The 21,145-nt window shown below is 38.1% G+C and overlaps 1 protein-coding gene and 1 long non-coding RNA gene across 16 annotated transcripts in view; both read left to right on the top strand.

The window, feature by feature from the left end:
- KIAA1328 overlaps window positions 1-21,145 on the top strand; it is a 370,349-nt gene that overhangs the window by 288,238 nt on the left and 60,966 nt on the right. The gene's annotated exons all lie outside the window — the stretch shown is intronic.
- On the top strand, window positions 5-21,144 carry LOC309639225. The gene is made up of 3 exons (XR_014251532.1): window positions 5-7,150; window positions 7,183-20,606; window positions 20,937-21,144. It is a non-coding gene; the product is annotated as an uncharacterized lncRNA (long non-coding RNA).

The following is a 21,145-nucleotide window of genomic DNA, read 5'->3' as shown; positions in this document are numbered from 1 at the left end:
GCTCAGCATCTGTAGTAGCAAAACGGGAAGCTCTTGGGGGCAGGTGGTTGCTGATGGCTGCTAGCCATGAGCTCCAGATGATTTCCTATAACCCTGAACAAGAGTCAAATGTGTTACAAACTGACATGGGCCCGCAAGGCCAAAGGTAGCACGTCACCTAGATCAGTGAATTGCATCAACATTTCTCTTACAACACTCATATGAGAAACTGTCTAATGTGTCCCTCTTTTTGCAAACAGCAAACTGCAAGAATTATTAAGCAGCAAATGTGGTCATAGACATAAAATAATGCTTAAAGCAAATAAAGAGGACAAGAAATTGAACATAAATCTTTGCTGAGAAAGTAAACTCTAACAACTACAGTTAATCCTCGATTAACTGGAAATACAAGGAGGGTGGAGGAGAGGTCATTGCGGCTAAAACAGAACCTCATACGTCTTAAGCCTGTATTGCCTAGCAGTCTTTGAAGTGCCAATAATCCTTCCTATTTTATATGTCGTAGATATTTTAAAAGAAATCAATTATAAATAACTATGTGAAAGGTTGAGTGAGGCAGTCAAATTTAATTGCATTTTCCAGTTGTTTCTGGAGTGACTTTTGGCTTAAATCTCTCCTGGAATCATTAAAGGAGGGACTCTGGGACAGAATGGAACAAGTCTGAGCTTCATCGGTCAGAAATGATGTACAGAAAACAAAGGGCCCAAAAGGTCTCAGAGCCCCCTTCTGCTCATGCCTCTTTCCCAGACATCTTTTGTTCCTGCTCACAACCATTAACCCTGATTTCCTCCTTGTTTACCTCTTTTTTTACTGGGCTAGCTAGCCAGCACTGCCCACTGCTAGTGTTAATCAACCAACTTTTCATAATCTCTCTAACCACTCTCACATTTATTTATTTGAGAATTGAGCAGTGCTCTATGAGATCTTACAGGTATACTACTCTCTGCCTTTCCTCATCAGCTGCCAACTTTGTCATGTTTTTTGGTTTTAATTATGATTAATCTAGAAATCGCTTAGTCCTCTCCCAGATAACTGAGAGATGATAATTAGTCCAAGCTTCAGAAGGGAGACTATCCACAATTTGAAACAAAAGCAAAGGTACATTTTGTTTGACATAGGGCAAAAGTTCTGCAGATCTCTATTGTTTTAGGACAACTTAGAACAACTTTTGTCTTTTTAGACTTTGCTACCAGAAACAAAAATGAAATTGAGGAGACTTAGTACGTGAGATGGAATCCTCTCTACTTTCTCTATTAGTAGTCCTTCAGAGATGGGAAACTCTTACTTTTGGCTCCCTCTATTCTTAGTCATTGCACTTTGGAGAGTGGAGAACCAGTCAGAATTGGTGTGGTAGTTACACTGCAAGGCTCAACATAGTCTTCTATTAACTTGACAATAAATTTGTGTTGTGTGTCAGCACTAAAATAAAATAGCAAAATGAGAAAAATACAGTGTGATAGCAAAGGGACAAATAACTTGTGTTATTGGTTGAGACCACAGCAACATTAGAAAGCTGCAATTGAAAAGGCACTTTGAGAAAGGTATCATCAGGCCAGCCCTGGCCATGGTGGAGGTTAATCTCTCCCAAGCCCAGCTACAGAAGCCGGAAGTCTAGAAAGGGCTTTTTTCCAAAAAAAAAAAAAAAAAAAATCAATTTCTAATTTGAAACAAAATCATTTTTGACTAACAGGGGTTCAGAACCCATTACTTTTTGCTGTGTAGTCTGCTGACATTTCAGCACTTTCTGTTGTGCACAATGAATCCTAATAGTCATTTTATAATGTTACTATACCAATCAATTTAACCAAGAGAAAGCTGTTATAATTCTGCAGTTTTCAAGAACAGTTTTCACTCATGGTTTTATTTTTTTCATTAGTTTTTTTTTTTCCTTCTCTTTTTTTTTTGTGGGGGGGAGGGTTGTAGCATTATAGTGAGAAAAATGGAAAATTTTTCATCTTTTTAAAAGAGTTTTGTTTCAAGGTATTCACAGCAACTATTAACTTTTTCTTCTACTCATAAGAAATGCTGTCTTGTATTTTTCTCTTCTTTTATTCTAGTATGGAGCCATTAGCAAAATTATGGTATACCTGATCATTGAGGAGCTAAAACTGCCCCTTTGAGCCATTCTGCCCGTTGCAGAGCTGGTGGTATACACAGATCACCGTACAGGGCAAAGTTATTGCATTGGCATTTGCTGCGGGAGACCAACTTTCCAAGGTGTGCTGTAGCGGGATTGGACCCCCTGTTTAGCATAAGGCAATGACCTGACACCAATTACCTAAGTTACACTGCTTGGTTTATCATCTCCTTAATTGCTTTCCTCTCTTTAGCATGTCTGAGTTTTTAAATATATTATTCTTCTGTTTTATATCCTTTGTTACTTTTGTTGTCCTTTAATCATTAAGTACTACATAGGACATTTACTGCAGGACCATTAATCTTTATTATCAGTCTGTTTCTCCTTTACCTCTCCTATCTTCCTCACCATTCTGTCAACTTTATTAATACTAAACATTTAAAAAAAAAAGCAGACCTGATTCTTGTCTCAAGAAATAACCTTGTGATTGCAAAAATATCAGTACAGTACAGTATTGTCAGAATTATGCTTAAAATATAAATTGTTTTTCAGTCATAGATGCTTGGAATGTTCTGTCTTAGTTGCTTTTATTGAGCTCTGTGGAACAAGGAGACATTACTTAGGAAAATCCAAACTTGATTCAAGAACTTTTAAGCCAAAGGCATAAATCTAAAAATACCCAATCTTCATTCTTCTTTTTTCCTCCCTACACAGCAGTATTTTTATTCTCTCCTAGCTTGCCTAGAACCTCCCCTTCCTGAACAATCACTGACTCTCTTTTATAAGAGCCCTCGAATCTGGGAGAATATTTTTTCCTGTTATGCTGATGGGCTGGCAGAGGTTGTGAGGCCACTGAGCACTCATGTTCCAGAATTAATTAGGAAAATACTAACCCAATACTACGAAGCCCAATACTACATTTAGAGCTACCTCCTGTTTATTTCTCTGACATTGATCTCTGACTCCCCTTAACACTTTGAGAGGGTATGAGAGAGGCTGAACCTAGAATAAATTGGATTTACCTGATGGTATTGACCATGCCCTTCATTTTGTCTTTCGGGTTTTTTTAGGTTATATAATATACAACAGCTGTCACTGGTTGAGACTCCCTGAGAGACTCCCAAACACATTTTTCTTTTACTGGAAATGAAGGAATAATCTGAAGTGAGAAATAATCTCTGAAGCTCCTAGTTGTTCCTCTAAGTGAGCCTGTGCTTGCAATGATGTGAGAATCTTTGTAGCCCATGTTGGATTAATATTACAGTCCTGATTAAAGAAATAAGCAAGTAGGAGTATCTAAAGTACAGAAACCATTTCCATCTTGCCTCTAAGGAACATTTATTCATGTTTCTTTTATTATTAGCATTATCATTATTATTATATGTTTAATCATTAGAAAGGATACCACAATATATTACTTCCGGTTCCCAGTAGTCTGAGCTAAAAGATAAGTTAAAAATTGATACCTTTATCATTAGAACACAGAAGACAAGCGTAGTATAGAGCTATGAATAAACCTAAACATGTAGATTAAATCGTCCTGCCCAGCCCCCTCAAAAAAAAAATTCAAACGCAAGAGACTAACATTCAGAGTTGAAGTTGCTATATATCGAATAGTAACTTGAACCAGAGGCTCTACATTTCCTATCCTCTGCAATAGAAGTATCTCAAAATACTATATAATTTACTTACTTATTATGTAAGTTTTGTGTCTTCTCCCATGAGAATATAAGCACTCCTTATGTTCACTGTTGTTTCCCCATTTCCTTGAATGTTGCTTAACATGTGGTAGGTTCTCATAATGTATTTGTTTAATGAATTAATATATTACAGTTGACCCTTGAACAACTCAGGGTTGAACTGCCGAGTCCACTGACATGCGGAGTTTTTTCAGTAGTAAATACTGCAGTTCTAAACAGTCGTGATTGATTGAATCCACAGATGTGGAGGAACCGCCTATATGGAGGGCCAACTCTAAGTTACGCTCGCATTAACCCCCACGTTGTTCAAAGGTTGACTGTATATATATTAATTTTTCTTTTTGTGTCCTTGCCCCATTTTCCCACAACAAGGATCTAATCAATTAGACCTTTTGACCTCAGTCCCTGCAATGATTTAGTGGCTTAAGAAGTGTATGTGCTGGTCCCTTCAAAGTCCTAATGGTGATTGATTGGTAATGTCAAAGAAAGTCAGTAGAGTGGGGTCTTAAAAACAGCACTCCTTAAGAGCCAAGAAAACTGTGGGGTTTTTTTCATTTTCTTTTATTCTAATTGAGGTTTAATTTATATACAATAAAATTGCACAGGACTTAATAGTACAGTTTGATAAGCCTCGACAATTGCGTATACCTACATAATTAAGAAATAGTACATTTCCATTATTCATGAAAACTTCCTCACGTTCCTTTCCAGTCATTCCCCGTGATGCCTCTCTCCTTGGTTTGCAGATGGCTGCCTTCCCAGTGTGTCCTCACATGCCCTTTTTGCTGTGAACGTGCATCCTTGGTGTGTCTCCCTTTTCTTATAAGGACAAAGAGTCATGTTGGATTAGGGGCCACCCATATGACTTAATTTGACCTTAATTACCTCTTTAAAGGCCCTGTCTCCAAATACAGTCCCATTCTGAGCTGTACTGGGGGTTAGGACTTCTGCATATGAATTGCGGGGGGTGGAGGGGGACACCACAATTCAGTCCATAACAGTTACTCTCTTTCCAATCTTTTTATGCCTTTTATTTCTTCTTATTTCACTGTACTCTCTAGGACTTCTATTACAATGTAGAATAAAATGGTAGAAGTGGACTTCATGCCTTGTTCCCATTGTCATAGGGAAGGCAGACAGTCTTTCACCATTAAGTATGATTTTAGCTGTAGGCTTTTTGTAAATGCCCTTTATCAGGTTAAGAAAGTTCCCTCCTCATTTGCTGAAAGCCTTTGTCATAATGAGTGTTAAATTTCATCAAATCTTTTTATTCTGCACCTATTGAGATGATCATGTGTTTTCTTCCTTATTCTGTTAATTTGATGAATTACACTGATTGGGAGATATTGGTGTGTAATATCCTTTTTTTTGTAATGACCTTGTCAGGTTTTGGTATCAGAGTTATACTAGTGTCATAAATGAGTCAGGAGCATGTTAGCAAAAATGGCAGAGTAGGGACTTCCAGGGGCTTGTCCCTTGCCAGAAACACTGAAAAACCTGGCTCATACTGTCAGAACCAACATTATCAGAGCTCTGAAAGATGGTGAATGATTTATGGAAACCAAGCAAATGCTTAACCGGGAAAAAAGGCCACTGAAACATGGTAGGAGAACTTAATGAGGTTTTAATTTATCCTTGCCCTGACCCCTTCCACAGTGTGGCAGCAGTCTTGTAGATGGCAGCCAAGTTCCAGGTGTGAGTACCTGGTCCCAGAGGAAGCAGACCTTATTCTCAAGGAGTTTTGTTTGTCTGTTTCAACCTGTCTGTGGATTTCCCAAAAGACTGTTACAAGGAGACTGCCTTTGTTTTTCCTACCTCTGAACTTTTTCAGGACAGAGAAGCAGTTACATGTAGGACATTCCTTGAAAACACTGAAAGCCAAATGAACACTGCCGCCTGGGGTAAAAAAATCACAGTTGAGACAAACAATAGACAACCAAAAGGCAACAAACCTAGATGAAATGGACACATTCCTAAAAATACACAAACTACCAAAACTGACTCAAGAAAAGTAGAACATCTGAATAGACCTATAACAAGTAAAGAGATTAAATCAGTAATCAAAAAACTCCCAACAAGGCAAGCCGAGGACCAGATGGCTTCACTGGTGAATTCTACCAAATATTAAAGAAGAATTAACACAATTTTTTTTCAAACTCTTCCCAAAAAATAGAAGAGGAAGGAACACTTACTCAATCATTAAAATGAGGCCAGCATTAGTCTGATACCAGAGCCAAAGACATCACAAGAAAAGAAAACTACAGACCAAAATCCCTTGTGAATATAGATGAAAATATCCTCAACAAAATAATAACAAACTGAATGCAGCAACATATTAAAAGGATTATATATCATGACCAAATAGGATTTAGCCCAGGAATTCAAAGGTACTTCAACATATGAAAATCAATCAATACAATATACCATACTATAAAAAGAAAAAATATGATCATCTTAACACAGAAAAAGCATTTGACAAAATTCAACACTCCATGATAGAAACAATAATAAAATAGGAGTAGCAGGGACTTCTTCAACAAGATGAAGGGCATCTATGAAAAACCCACAGCTAATGTCATTTTCAATTGTGAAAGACTGCAAGTTTTTTCCTCTAAGATCAGGAACAAGCCAAGTATTCCCACTTTTGCCAATTCTATTCAACATTTTACTGGAAGTTCTAGACAGAAAAATTAGGCAAGAAAAAGAAATAAAACATATTCAAGTTGGAAAGGAAGAAGTTAAACTGCATTAGCAGATGACATGATTTTATATATAGAAAATCCTAGAGAATGCAAAAAAACCCCAAAAACTACTATAGCTAATTGCACAAAAACTTTTAGAGCTAATAAATGAATTTAGCAAAGTTTCAGGAAAGAATTTAACACAAAAATCCATTGTATTTCTATACACTAGTAATGAACTACTGAAAAGGAACAGGAAAACAATTCCATTTATAACAGCATCAAAACAATAAAATACCTCGCAATAAATTTAACTGAGTGCAAGACTTGTACACTGAACAGTACAAAACATTGCTGCATCAAATTAAAGAAGATGTAAATGGAAAGACATCCCACATTCATGGATTTGAAGACTTAATATCCTTAAGATGGCAGTACTCTGCAAATTGGCCTACAGATTCAGTGCAATTCCTATCAAAATCCCAACAACACTTTTTTGCAAAAATGGAAAAGCTGATCCTAAAACTCATAAAGAATTGCAGGGGTTCACAATAGCTAACACAGTCTTGAAAAAGAAGAACAAAGTTGGAGGGTTCAAACTTCCTAACTTCAAAACTTACTACAAATGTACAGTAATCAAAACAGTGTGGTACTGATATAAGGAGATAGCTGGAGATGGATAGATAGGTAGGTAGGTAGATAGATAGATAGATAGATAGATAGATAGATAGATAGATAGATAGTTGATACAATTGATTTTTGACAGGAGTGCCATGACAATTCAATAGGGAAGGAATAGTCTTTTCAACAAATGATGCTGGGACAACTGGCTATCCACATGTGAAAAAAATGAAGCTGGATCCTTCATTTGTATACCTCATGCCATATATAAAAATTAACTCAAAATGAATCAAAGACCTAAATATAAGAGGTAAAACTATAAAGCTCTTCAGAGAACACATAGGTATAGATCTTCGTGACCTTGGATTAGGCAGTGGTTTCTTAGATTTGACACCAAAAATACAAGCAACCAAAAGAAAAAATAGATTAATTTAATTTCATGAAAATTAAAAATTTTTGTGCCAAAGAACACCATCAAGAGAATGTAAAGATAGTCCACAGAGTGGGTTAAAAATTTGAAAATCTTGTATCTTATATGGGTCTGGTATCCAGAATATATAAAGAACTATTACAACTCAAAAACAAAAGGATAACCCATTTAAAAACTGGGCAAAGTACATGAAAAGACATTTCTCTGAAGAAGATGTACAAATGGCCAACAAGCATGAAAAGATGTTCAACATCCCTAATCGTTAGGGAAGTCCAAATCAAATAAGATACCCACTTTAACACCCACTATGATTGTTACAATTTTTAAAATGTAAAATAAGTTAGAGAGGATGCAGAGAAATCAGAACCCTCATACATTGCTGCTAGAACTTTAAAATTATGGAGCCATTGTGGAAAACACTTTGGTGATTCCTCAATACATTAAACATAGAATTAGCATATAACTCATCAATTCCACTCATAAGTTTATACCCAAAGTAATTGACAAAATGCTTTCAAGCAAATCTTGTACACAAATGATCATAGCAATTCTATTCATAATATCCAAAAGGTGGGAACAATGCAAATGTCCATGGACAGATGAATGTATAAATAAAATGCAATATATACATACAGTGGAATATAATTTAACCATAAGAAGGAATAAACTTCTGATATATGCTACAATGTGGATGAACCTTGAAAACATTTTGCTAAGTGAAAGTAGCCAGATACAAAAGGCCATGTTGATGGAATCATGTTGTATGATTTTACTTATATGAAATATCCAGAATAGACAAAGGAGATTAGTGGTTCACAGGGGCTCAGGGGGAGGGGGAAAAGGAGAATGGCTACTTAAATGGTACAGGGTTTCCATTTAGAGTGATGAAAAAGTTATGGAACTAGAACGTGGCAATGGTTGTACAACATTCATTATAATGCACCTAATGCCAGTGAATTGTACACATTAAAATGGTTAAAATGGTAAATGTGTATTTCACCACAGTTTTCTTTTTTAATGAGTCAGGAAGTCTTTTTTTTCTCCTTTGTTTTCTAAAAGAGTTTGTGTAAGAAACTGTTGACCTTGCCATAGCAGGTCAACAAAGAGTAGGAAGGGAATGGAAGAGTACATGTGAAAGGCTTCAAGGTTTTCATAGGACAGGCCTGAAATGGCACACGTAGTGTGCACTAGTTTTCCACCTGACCATACATAATTACAGGGAAGACTGGGGAATATAATCTAGCTGTGTACCCCGGAAGAAGGGAAGAGTGTGTTTTGGTGGATAACTAGCGGCCTCTGTCACAGCAGCATTATTCACATTAGCCCCAAACCAGAAATAATCCAAATGTCCATCAATCACAGAGTGGATAAAAAGTCATAAATGCATACAGTGGAATACTGTATAGCAAAGAACACAAACTGCATCTACATAAATCATCAACACAGATCAATTTCACAGACATAATACTGAGCAAAAAAGGTCTCAAAAAGAATATATACAATATATTTCTATTTGTATAAAGTTCAAAAGTGGCAAAACTAAATCACATTTTGGGATGCACACATAAGTGGTAAAACTATAGAGAAGAGAAAGGGAGTACTTATGAGAATAGTGGCTGGCTCTTGGATGTGAGAAGAGATTGTAATCGGGAATGGGCATTGGTGATGCTTCCAGGTTGTATGCTGCCAGTATTTTATTTCTTGATCTAGAAAGGGCTCACCCTGGTATTTTCTTTATCATTTATTCTTTAAACTAAACTGAATATTATAATATAGCTCAGCTATTTTAAAAATGCAAAATGAAACAAAGGGTCAAGAAACAGAGTTTTCTTAAATGTTAACTCTAAGAAGTTCTCTTATCGTGAGATGTCGATTGATGGATGAGCAGACATACCCCCAGCTCTGTATAAACAGGACATGATCCATTATGTTCAATACCATCTGTGTATGCAAAAATATATGTGTGTGTTTATTTACATAAATATATTCACATATATTTACATATATATAAACATATGCATTTATACATGAGATTTATCTGCTTAGTGGATGATAGTCTTACCAGCACTTTTGTTTTTAAAATGTGTACATTGTCTTTGTGTGGGTGTGGTTGTGTGTGTGTGTATCTGTGTGTGTGTATAAATATAGAGAGATATGTCATTCTATGAATATGCATTAACTGTATGTAATTGTTGGTATACTTAATATTAAATCAAATTTTATAGAAGGAACAAATATAATTAAAAGCTGATATATAGCTTTCTGGAAACTTAATAAGGAATAGAGCTTATAGAATTAGAAAAAGGAATAAACTTGCCCTATGCCTTAGAGCAATCATTCTGAACTTTTTGGGGTCCCTTTCAGAATATAATGAAAACTATGGTCTCTTTACCCAGAAAAATGAATGAGCATGTATACATACATTATTGTGCCTCATGAGGGATTCCTCATGATTCTACGTACTCTTGAAGTCCCTGCACTCTCTGTTAAAATTTCTTTTTCAAATTTTCCCCATCAAATATCAATTGTCTCAACCAAGTTTTTGACAGAAGTATCAAAACGGAAAAAAAAAAAAAAAGACTAATGTTCAGGTTTTCCGTGATAGTGACTAAAAAGATATTTATCTTCTTATCACTACCAGGCATTTCTTCTCCCCTCTCACCTCAGCCACAAATCCCTTCCAGTTGTTTCTCCTCCTATTACCTATTTTAATTTCCCCTTCTATCACCCAAGATGCCACCCAGCAGTTGTAGTCGTAGTGAACTGCTTTGCCTGCCTCCATTCTCTCTGTTCCACTCTATTCTAAGTTCTGCCACAAGAATAATCTCTCCAAAGATCAGTTTGGGTTTTTTTTAATTTATTCATTTATTTGTTTGTTTATTTAATTTTTATTTATTTATTTTTTAGGCCACACCATGTGGCATGCAGGATCTTAGTTCCCTGACCAGGGATCGAACCCGTGCCCCCTGCATTGGGAGCACAGAGTCTTAACCACTGGACCGCCAGGGAAGTCCCAGATTGGGTTTTTAAATTGTTGTTGCTGCTTCATTTTATTTTAGAGCTCAACTAACACAATGTTTAAGAGTTTGCAATTCAGAGTCAAATAGACCTTGACTGCATTCAAAGCCCAGCCTTGTTCCGACCAGCCCCTATGTGATATTGGACACGCTGCTTGACCTTTTCACAGTTTCCACTTCCTTATCTGTAAATTGAGGACAATAATATAATTTATGGACTGCTATAAGGATTAATGAGATAATGCAGGTAAAGTGATTTAAAGTGATTAGCAAGCTAAAAGGACATAGTGATGCTCAATAAATATTTCCTGAATACATTAAATATTTAGCCTTAAGGTTTTTTAATTTAATGCTTTTGCTAATTCCATGCTCCTTATTCCTTTCTTTCAAAAGTTCACCTCCTGCATCAGATCTTCCCTAATCTTACAGCCAGATGTGATCTCTCCCACTTCTGAATTCCTCAGACTTTTCATATTGTTTTTTACAGCAGTATAGCATAATGGTGAAAACCCTGGGATCAGATTGGCTGGATATGAATGCTGGTCACTTATTAGCTTTGTGATCTTGGGCACGTCATTTAAGTCCCCTACAGCTTATTTTCCTTATCTGTAAATTATATATTAAGAAATAGTATCTATTTCTGGAAATGGCAAAACTATAAAGATAGAGCTGGAGAGTAATGGGAGCAGACCAAACAGGGAGAAGAGATTGACTACAAATGGGCATGAGGGAACTTTTTGAAGTGATGAAATATTCTAAAACTGGATTACAAAAATGAATAAGTAAAATCATGACAAAAATATTAAAAACTGGGTTGTGGCTATGCTTTCATAGCTGTATAAATTTACTACTATTTATCAAACTGTACACTTAAGAGGGGTAAATTTTATGGTATTCAAATTATACTTCAATAAAGATATTTATTTTAAAAAGAATACATTGTATATGGAAAAGGCTTAGAACAGTACCAGGCACATACTAAGCATACTATATCTGTTAGCTGTTATTATTACCTTATACTGCCTTGAGTTATTTATGATTCTTTACCAGATTGTTCAGAGTATCTCATTTCTTACTCTCACATATTCCTTCCCCTCTCTATAAACTAAGCCTGAGCTTAATCCTAGCACCAGCCCCTGTGAATCATTAGGTACTTGGTAAACATTTACTGACTGAATGCATTGTATGAACTAATGGAGTTTGTGTCCAGTATGAGAAAGTACTGGTTTAGGTTGAAGGTCCCACAGGTTTGTATATAAGAAGTCTGAATTGTACATTTGGATGACTGGTCTTTTATATCTCTACATGAAAGAGAACAGTCAATATTGAGTATGGCTTTTGAATACCAAGGATCTTGGTGATTGTTTTGATGCTAATCTCTACAGATATAAGACTCTTGCCTTCTCCAGGCCTGATTTTCCTGGTCACACTTAAACTGTGCCATTCCCGGAGTTAGCACATGGTATTCTTGGTCTGGTATTCCAGAGCCAAAGCTGATTTCAGGTCATTTGAATATTCACCCTTTTCTCAAAGAAATAGTGACTCTTCCCAAATAACTTCTTTCAGCAGCCTGGGCAACAGTTTCCTAGGAACCAGAAGAAAATTGTGAATGAGATTTTTATAGTCTTCCAAGAAAAAGACAGGAATGTTTTGTATTATGTAGAAAATAATATTAAGAAGAAGCGGGGAGAAGGAGAAGATGGCGGAGAAGGAGGACATGGAGTTAACCTCTTCCCACAGGGGCATCAAGAATACATCTACAAATGGAACAATTCTTACAGAGCACCGGCTGAACACTAGCAGAGGACCTCGGACACCTAAAAGGATAAGAAAAGATCCCCGCATAACCGGGTAGGACAAAAAAGAGAAAAGGAAAAAAAGAAAAGAGGAAGCGGGACAGGACCTGCACCCTGTGGGGGCTTCGGGAGGACCTGAAGGAGAGGAGAGGTTCCTGCACCCAGGGAACCCCCATTGCCAGTGGGGAGATCAGCTGAGACAGAAGGGGAGCATCAGGGGCCTGAAGGAGAGCACAGCAGCCAGTCTGTGGCAGGCAGGACAGAGTGAGACCTACACTGGTGGTCCATGACACAGCCCTGCATGCCCCAGCCTGAGTTGTGTGTCTGCTGGTGTGGACGGGGGCTGGATGCTGGAACGTAGGGTTTGGAGAGCAGACCTGGGGAGAGGACTGCTGTGGGCTGTGTGGAGACAGCCTCAGGGGATGGGAGTGAGGAACTCCACAACTAGGAATGCTCCTGGAGGAAGCCCAGACCACCATGGAAGTGAAGCGCCATTGTTGAGTGACATGTGAAGGGCAGGGCCACCATGACAGCCTCTCTCCCCGCCCTCTGGCCCCTGCCCCCAGAGGCACTAGGAGGGGTTCCTGCTGGAGTGGGTTCGCACATCCCCGTCAGTCGCCACCTCTGCCCCCTCCCACCAAAGCATGCCAGTGCATCCCTGGTCACCGCCTCCACCCCCTCGACTGGGCAGGGAGCAGACGCCTATGGATGGCCCACATGCAGAGGTGGGGCTGAAACCAAAGCTGAGCCCCAGGGGCTGTGTGACTAAGGAAGAAGAGCTGAAATCTCTTCTTTTACCTGCACAAACCACAGATTAAACCCCTGCAACTGGCTTGGTAAACTCAGCGCCTGCGGAACATCTGAACAGACAACAAGTGCTCCTGCAACTGAGATGGGTCTGGCTTTAGCAGGTGTGGACTTTGTGGGCACGTACATGCGGGGGTTGGTCCAGGTCAGAGTCAGAGCTGCCCCCATAGCGCCCACAGTGGGTCCAGATCCAGGATTACCGCAATCTTGGGACATGACTTCAGTGTATCTATGTTGGTGGCCTGGTAAAAACAACGCCTGAGAGACACCAGGGCCAACTGCCAGCATACCCACAGTTAAGATGGGGCTGAGAGCAGTGCCAATAACAGAGTAACTTGTGAGCTCACACAACAGGTGAAAGGTGACACAACATAGCATGCTCACAGGTGAACAGCTCCAGAGGAGGAATACTCAGTGCCTTCTCTCCCAGTGGGACTGCTCCAATCCCACCTACCTCGCATCACAGATCAGAAACACAGCTAAGAAACAAATCTGGGGTCTCTACTCCAACTAGGGAGCAGACCCCACCCCGACAACCACAGAGCAAAGGGGAGGCCCCACTCAATACCCAGGGCAGGCTTCAGTCACCACAACACCAGTCAAACCCCTATCAAGGGGATAACGTCCAGCATACACTGAGGAAAGAGGGAGCAGACATCCATACTAAAAACAGCCCTTGCACCAAAAAAAAAAAAAAAAAAATCTATCTATCTATATATATATATATATATATATATATATATATCTTAAACCCACGCAGGCTACACAGGGACGTTCCCATATAAAAATAGCCCTCCAAGAGAGTCTAAGGGTCTGAGATTGGGAGGAAGAACCCCCAGAGCATTTAGCCTTGAAGGCCATTGGGGCTTGAGTGTAGGAGCTCCACAGGGCTGGGGGAAATGGAGACTCTACTCTTGGAGGGCACACACGAGGTGTCAAATGCACTGGGACCCAGCACAAAGCAGTACCTCCATAGGAGCCTGGCTAGACCTACCTAGGGGTCTTGGAGGGTCTTGTGGGGAGGCAGGGGTTGGCTGTAGCTCACATGGGGCCGAGGACATTAGTAGCAGGGGCCCCAGAGCATGAGCTCTCCCAGAGGTCCCCATTTCAGCACCAAGGCCTAGCCCCACCCAACAGCCTGCAGGTTCCAGTGCTGGAATGCCTCAGGCCAAACAACCAGCAAGACAGGAACACAGCCCCACCCATCAGCAGACAGGCTGCCTAAAGTCGTACTAAGCCTGCAGCCATCCCAAAACACACCCCCCAACATGGCCTTGCCCACCAGAGGGACAAGACCCAACTCGACCCACAAAAGGGCAGGCACCATTCCCTCCCACCAGGAAGGCTTCACAAGCCCCTGGACCAACCTCACCCACCAGGGGGCAGACACTAGAAGCAAGAGGAACTACAGTCCTGCAGCCTGCAGAAAGGAGACCACAAACACAGTAAGTTAGACAAAATGAGATGACAAAGAAATATGTTGCAGACGAAGAAGCAAGATAAAGAACCTACAACAACAACTAAATGAAGAGGAGGTAGGCAATCTACCTGAAAAAGAATTCAGAGTAATGATAGTAAAGATGATCCGAAATCTCGGAAAAAGAATGGAGACACAGGCTGAGAAGATACAAGAAATGTTTAACAAAGAGAAGATCTAAAGAACAAACAAACAGAGATGAACAACACAACAACTGAAATGAAAAATATACTAGAAGGAATCAATAGCAGAATAACTGAGGCAGAAGAACGAATAAGTGAGCTGGAAGACAGAGTGGTGGAAATCACTTCTGCAAAACAGAATAAAGAAAAGCAAATGAAAAGAAATGAAGACAGTCTAAGAGACCTCTGGGACAACATTAAACTCACCAATATTCACATTATAGGGGTCCCAGAAGAAGAAGAGAAAGAGAAAGGGCCTGAGATTATATATTAATTATAATATTATATTGTATTATATTAATCAAACTGACAAAAATTAAATACAAAGGAAAAATATTAAAAGCAACAAGGAAAAAGCAACAAATAACATACAAGGGAATCCCCATAAGGTTATCAGCTGACTTTTCAGCAGAAACTCTGCAGGCCAGAAGGGAGTGGCACAATATATTTAAAGTGATGAAAGGGAAAAACCTGCAACCAAGAATACTCTACCCAGCAAGGCTCTCATTCAGATTCAACAGAGAAATAAAAAGCTTCACAGGCAAGCAACAGCTAAGAGAATTCAGCACCACCAAACCAGCTTTACAACAAATGCTAAAGGAACTTCTCTAGGCAGGGAGGAAATAAAGAGGCCACATCTAGAAATAAGAAAATCACAAATGGGAAAGCTCACTGGTAGAGGCAAAAATACAGTAAAAGTAGGAAAACATCCACACACAAATATGATATCTAAACCAGCAACCATGAGAAGAGGAGAGTACAAATGCAGGAAATGGGAATTGCATTTGAAATGAAGAGACCAGCAACTTAAAACAACCTTGTATATATATAGACTGCTATTTCAAAAGCTCATGGGAAGTGCAAACCAGAAAACTACAATAGGTAACACACACACAAAAGAAAAAGCAACCCAAACACAATACTAAAGATGGTCATCAAACCACAAGAGAAGAGAACAAAAGCGGAAGGGAAGAAAAAAGACCTACAAAAACAAACCCAAGACAATTAAGAAAATGGCAATAGGAACATACATATCAATAATTACCTTAAATGTAAATGAATTAAATGCTCCAACCAAAGACAGACTGGCTGAGTGGATACAAAAACAAGACCCATATATATGCTGTCTACAAGAGATCCACTTCAGACCTAGAGGCACATACAGACTGAAAGTGAAGGGATAGAAAAAGATATTCCACGCAAATGGAAATCAAAATAAAGCTGGAGTAGCAATACTCATATGTGACAAAATAGAATTTTAAATTAGAGACGACAATGAAGGACACTACATAATGATCAAGGGATCAATCCATGAAGAAGATATAACAAATTTAAATATATATGAACCCACATAGGAGAACTTCAATATATAAGGCAAATGCTAACAGCCATAAAAAGGGAAATTGACAATAACACAGTAATATTGGGGGACTTTAACACCCCAATTACACCAATGGACAGATCATCCAAACAGAAAATAAGTAAGGAAACACAAGCCTTAAATGATACATTAGACCAGAGAGACTTAATTGATATTTATAGGACATTCCATCCAAAAACAACAGAATACACTTTCTTCTCAAGTGTACATGGAACCTTCTCCAGAATAGACCACATCATGGGTCACAAATCAAGCCTTGGTAAATTTAAGAAAATTGAAATCATTTCAAGCATCTTTTCTGACCACAATGCTATGAGATTAGAAATCAATTACAGGAAAAAAAAAACTGTAAAAAACACAAACACATGGAGGCTAAACAATGTGTTACTAAACAACCAATGGATCACTGAAGAAATCAAAGAGGAAATCAAAAATTACCTAGAGACAAATGACAACAAAAACATGATGATGCAAAACCTGTGGGATGCAGCAAAAGCAGTTCTAAGAGGGAAGTTTATAGCAATACAATCTTACCTCAGGAAACAAGAAAAATCTCAAATAAACCACCTAACCTTACACCTAAAGCAACTAGAGGAAGAAGAACAAACAAAACCCTAAGTTAGTAGAAGGAAAGAAATCATAAAGATCAGAGCAGAAATAAATGAAATAGAGGTGAAGAAAGCAATAGCAAAGATCAATGAAACTAAAAGCTGGTTCTTTGAGAAGACAAAGAAAATTGATAAACCTTTAGCCAGACTCATCAAGAAAAAAGGCAGAGGAGGAGTCAAATCAATAAAATTAGAAATGAGAAAGGAGAAGTTACAACTGACATCACAGAAATACAAAGGATCATAAGAAACTACTACAAGCAACTATATGCCAGTAAAATGGACAACCTAGAAGAAATGGACAAATTTTTAGAAAGGTACAGCCTTCCAAGACTGAACCAGGAAGAAATAAAAAATAAGAACAGACCAATCACAACTACTGAAATTGACACTGTGATTTAAAAACTTTCAACAAACAAAAGTCCAGGACCAGATGGCTTCACAGGTAAATTCTGTCAAACATTTAGAGAAGAGTTAACACCTATCCTTCTGAAACTCTTCCCAAAAATTGCAGAGGAAGGAACACTCCCAAGCTCATTCTGTGAGGCCACCATCACCCTGATACTAAAACCAGACAAAGATATCACAAAAAAGGAAAATTACATACCAATATCACTGATGAAAATAGACGCAAAAATCCTCAACAAAATACTAGCAAACCAAATCCAACAACACCTTAAAAGGATCATACACCATGATCAAGTGAGATTTATCCCAAGGATGCAAGGTTTCTTCAATAAATCAATCAATGTGATACACCACATTAACAAACTGAAGAATAAAAACCATATGATCATCTCAATAGATGCAGAAAAAGCTTTTGACAAAATTCAACACCCACTTATGATAAAAAATCTCCAGAAAGCAAGCATAGAGGGAACCTACCTCAACATAATAAAGGTCATATACAACAAACCCACAGCAAACATCATTCTCAATGGTGAAAAACTGAAAGCATTTCCTCTAAGATCAGGAAAAAGACAAGGATGTCCACTCTCGGCACATTTATTCAACATAGTTCTGATTGTCCTAGCCACAGCAATCAGAGAAGAAAAAGAAATAAAAGGGACACAAATTGGAAAAGAAGAAGTGAAACTGTCACTGTTTGCATATAACATGATGCTATACATAGAAAATCCTAAAGATGGCACCAGAAAACTACTAGAGCTCGTCAGTGAATTTGGTAAAATTGCAGGATACAAAATTAATACAAGAAATCTCTTGCATTCCTATACACTAACAATGAAAGATCAGAAAGAGAAATTAAGGAAACAATCTCATTTACCATTGCATCCAAAAGAATAAAATACCTAGGAATAAACCTCCCTAAAGAGGCAAAAGACCTGTACTCAGAAAATTATAAGGTACTGATGAAAAAAAAATTAAAGGTGACACTAACAGATGGAGAGATATACCATGTTCTTGGATTGGAAGAATCAATATTGTGAAAATGACTAGACTACCCAAAGCAATCTCCAGATTCAGTGTAATCCCTATCAAATTACCAATGGCATTTTTCACAGAATTAGAATAAAAAATTTTACATTTGTGTGGAAACACAAAAGACCCTGAATAGTCAAAGCAATCTTGAGAAAGAAAAACGGAGGTGGAGGAATCAGGCTCCCTGACTTCCGACTATACTACAAAGCTACAGTAATCAAAACAGTATGGTACTGGCACAAAAGCAGAAATATAGATCAATGGAACAGGGTAGAAAGTCCAGAGAGAAACCCATGCACCTACAGTCACCTAATCTATGACAAAGGAGGCAAGGACATACAATGGAGAAAAGATAGTCTCTCCAGTAAGTGGTGCTGGGAAAACTGGACAGCTACATGTAAAAGAATGAAATTAGAACACTCCCTAACAGCATACACAAAAATAAACTCAAAATGGATTAAAGACCTAAATGTAAGGCCAGATACTATAAAACTCTTAGAGGAAAACATAGGCAGAACACTCTCTGACATAAATCGCAGCAATATCTTTTTTGATCCACCTCCTAGAGTAATGAAAATAAAAACAAAAATAAATGAATGGGACCTGATTAAACTTAAAAGCTTTTGCACACCAAAGGAAACCATCAACAGAACGAAAAGACAACCCACAACATGTGAGAAAATATTTGCAAATGAAGCCACTGACCAGGGATTAATCTCCAAAATACACAAACTGCTCATGCAGCTCGTTATCAAAATACAAACAAGCCAGTCATAAAATGGGCAGAAGACCTAAATAGACATTTCTCCAAAGAAGACATATAGATGGCCAAAAAGCACATGAAAATCTGCTCACCACTGCTAATTATTAGAGAAATGCAAATCAAAACTACAATGATACATCACCTCACACCAGTCAGAATGGCCATCATCAAAATGTCTGCAAATAACCAATGCTGGAGAGGGTGTGGAGAAAAGGGAACCCTCTTGTGCTATTTGTGGGAATGTAACTTGATACACCCACTGTGGAGAACAGTATGGAGGTTCCTTAAAAAGCTAAAAATAGAACTACCATACGACCCAGCAATCCCACTACTGGGCATATACCCTGAGAAAACCATAATTCAAAAGGATACATGCACCCCAGTGTTCATTGCAGCACTGTTTACAATAGCCAGGACATGGAAGCAACCTAAATGTCCATTGACAGAGGAATGGATAAAGAAGAAGTGGTACATATATACAATGGAATATTACTCAGCCATAAAAAAGAATGAAACAATGCCATTTGCAGCAACACGGATGCACCCAGAGACTGTCATACTGAGTGAAGCAAGTCGGAAAGAGAAAGACAAATATCATATATCGCTTATATGTGGAATCTAAAAAAATGGTACAAATGAACTTACTTACAAAACAGAAACAGAGTCACAGATGTAGAAAACAAACTTATGGTTACCAGGGGGAAAGTGGGGAGGCAGGGGAGAGGGATAAATTGGGAGATTGGGATTGACATAGACACACTACTATATATAAAATAGATAACTAATAAGGACCTACTGTGTAACACAGGGAACTCTTCTCAGTACTCGGTAATGACCTATATGGGAAAATAATCTAAAAAAGAGTCGATATATGTATATGTATAACTGATTCACTTTGCTGTACAGCAGAAACTAACACAACATTGTAAATCAACTATACTCCAATAAAAAATTTTTTTAAAATAAAAAATAAAACATTACTGAGAGCTCATCCTACAAAAAGCATCTATCAAATAAGAAGTAGGATGAGATGATGTCCAAGGTCTCTTCCAGCTGCAACATGAGAATTTGATAAGTGAAAAAGCCTTATTGTATTTTTAATAAATAAAAGGTTGGCAATTTTGTTAATTTTTTTTTAAAAAAGGAGGAGGAGAAATTTATTATTATTAGAAATAATAATAATTATAAAACAAAAACAAAAGGTCTTTCTGTCCATGCCATCTTAGTCTTGAGCACTCTAGAAGAGGAAAGTAATTAACAACTAAACATTTCTTGCTAGAAAGGAACAAAGGCCAAATCAGCCCTAGAATGGTTAGTTGAGCATCTTACTTGTTTTTGCATCTTACTTGTTTAACATCTTACATGTTGAGTTCTTTAAAAGAAATAGTCAAGATTTATGTCTACCTTGAAAGTTCTGGGGTTAGGATCAATTTAATTTGGAGGGTGTAGAAGTACAAAGTGCTGGAATTATCAATTTTGTCAAAGAGAGGAAAGAACTTTTCTTATGATATTGATAGTTAAAAGGAACAAAATAAAGCAATCTACCTCCTTGGGCATTTTTACAATAAACCCAAATCAGCAGGACTTTGATAGGCCATCAGGTTTAAAAACAAAATCTCTAGTTAGTCTGTTATTGCACAAATGCACTTTTTTTTTTAGAAATTCACGTTCTTTTATTCATTTATTTATTTATTTATTTATGAATGACTGTGTTGAGTCTTCGTTTCTGTGCGAGAGCTTTCTCTAGTTGCGGCAAGTGGGGACCACTCTTCACCGCGGTGCGTGGGCCTCTCACCATCACGGCCTCTCTTGTTGCGGAGCACAGGCTCCAGACGCGCAGGCTCAGTAATTGTGGCTCACGGGCCCAGTTGCTCCGCGGCATGTGGGATCTTCCCAGACCAGGGCTCGAACCCGTGTCCCCTGCATTGGCAGGCAGATTCTCAACCACTGCGCCACCAGGGAAGCCCACAAATGCACTTTTTAAAAAATAAGATATTATGGATCACTGATGTTTACAAAACCAAAACAACTCACCGAGTTTTCCATCTGCCATTGTTTCATTTCATGGGGGAAAATGGCTTGCTTCTAAAGCTTGGGGATTCCTATACGAATATATTACTCAGAATAGACTTTTCCTTTTATTAAATGTCCAAATTATTTCCTTTACT

Source organism: Balaenoptera physalus, assembly GCF_965194825.1.
Source record: "Balaenoptera physalus genome assembly, chromosome: 12".
Taxonomy (NCBI): Eukaryota; Metazoa; Chordata; class Mammalia; order Artiodactyla; family Balaenopteridae; genus Balaenoptera; species Balaenoptera physalus.
Note: the sequence above shows the minus strand (reverse complement) of the source record. Positions and strands in the feature narration are given on the sequence as shown.